This window comes from Pteropus vampyrus, unplaced genomic scaffold (assembly GCF_000151845.1).
Source record: "Pteropus vampyrus isolate Shadow unplaced genomic scaffold, Pvam_2.0 Scaffold269, whole genome shotgun sequence".
NCBI classification, from domain to species: Eukaryota; Metazoa; Chordata; class Mammalia; order Chiroptera; family Pteropodidae; genus Pteropus; species Pteropus vampyrus.
Genome location: NW_011889050.1, coordinates 154,149 through 155,654, shown reverse-complemented (window position 1 = coordinate 155,654; position 1,506 = coordinate 154,149). Strand labels below are relative to the sequence as shown.

Below are 1,506 nucleotides of genomic sequence, written 5' to 3'. Positions count from 1 at the left end.
CCTTGTTTCCATCTCTCTGCTCTCTGTCGTCCCTCCCAGACTGAAGATACGGCGAGGCCACCTTGTTCCCCATCATTAATTCATATTAGTGACACACTTTCTTCAGGTAAATTCTGACCGCTCTTCCAGAAACAGCCTCACTCCCCACTCCTACTGCCACCCAACCCCTAATTCCCTTTAGTTCTGGACAAAACTTGTATTTTATCCCGCACTTAACTGGTCGACAGCTTTCCAAACCAGTCTCTCCTAAGGAGCCTGTCTGTGTTCATGGTGAGGACCCCCGGGAGCCACACCCTTCCCCCAGGGCAGGGTGGCTAGGAATGCGCGGAGTGTAAATTTACTGGCGCTTCAGCCCTGGCAACCTGCAGGCAAAAAAAAAAAAAAAAAAGGATGTGAAAAGTCACTAATAAACCAAGAGGCAAATAAAAATGTCTACAAAAGAGGCTAATGTTTTCAATATAATATTCTCATAAGAAAGGCGAGATTTAAAATGAGCAAGTTTTCTCAACATGAATTAAAGATGAATTAATGATATAATTATAAGTAAGGCGCCCAGGGAGTGAAAGAAGGACCTACAGAGGCCCAGGGGCACCAGGGGACAACTTAAGTTTGGGGAGATTCAAAAGTTATAGGGAACTTTTCAACTCTGTGAGTATCTGCACCCGTAACTCTCCTCTCGGCATTGTTTAGGGTCAACTGTACTACACCTGGTTTGGGGTAGAATCTACGAAATCACTTTCTGCATTAAAAGGTATTTCCCATAGAGCCGGCTGATGTTTCTATAGATAAAATAAAATTCCTTTTGCAAAAGCTCATTCATAATTAAGTATTCAAGTACACAGACATTGCTAAAGGGTAGTGCTTTTACATCTTCTATTGTTCATGGAGATGGGTTTGTATCATCCTTGGGTACATTATGACATGACTGAAGGAAGACAGGGAAAACATTGAGTTGTCCATTGAAGAAAGAACAGTTATGGAAATCTAACTGGATAGTCCTTTTTCAAAAGAGAAGCTGTGCAGCAGCCTCACCTCACCTGTTATAAAAGAGACAAGTTAAGTTTCATACCACAGGTACTCCAATACTCTCAAAAGAAAAGTCCATATTGGAAGTATGCGGTATTTGTTTCCCTTTGCAAATGAAATGAGCTAAGCAAGAGCTGTTCTTCGTTGGTTGAACTCCAGGGTAATGGGTGAGTCTGTAGGCACAGGGGCAGCTGAAAGGATAAGAGAGTCATGAAAAATGCATAAAGTGAGAAAGTTATATCTTCGGCTTATAAATCCTCCACACCAGGATTTATTTCAGGGCTTGGAGAGTATTCAGGGGTGGGGATAGGGCAGGAATTGTCCCATAACAGTAAAGAGAATACTCCTTCTAATTGGCTTCAGCATCTACACCTAGGCAACACCAGAAAGAAGTGACTCCTGAGCCCTCCCCTGCTTTCGCTTCAGCTAGTCCAACAGCCAGTAAATAGCACCAGCCTTCTGTTTATCAGATACCTTCTC

At 42.8% G+C, this 1,506-nt stretch overlaps 1 protein-coding gene across 2 annotated transcripts in view; it reads left to right on the top strand.

Moving 5' to 3' along the window:
* Window positions 1-1,506, top strand: part of KRCC1 (lysine rich coiled-coil 1) — a 20,914-nt gene that overhangs the window by 18,474 nt on the left and 934 nt on the right. The window lies entirely within an intron of this gene.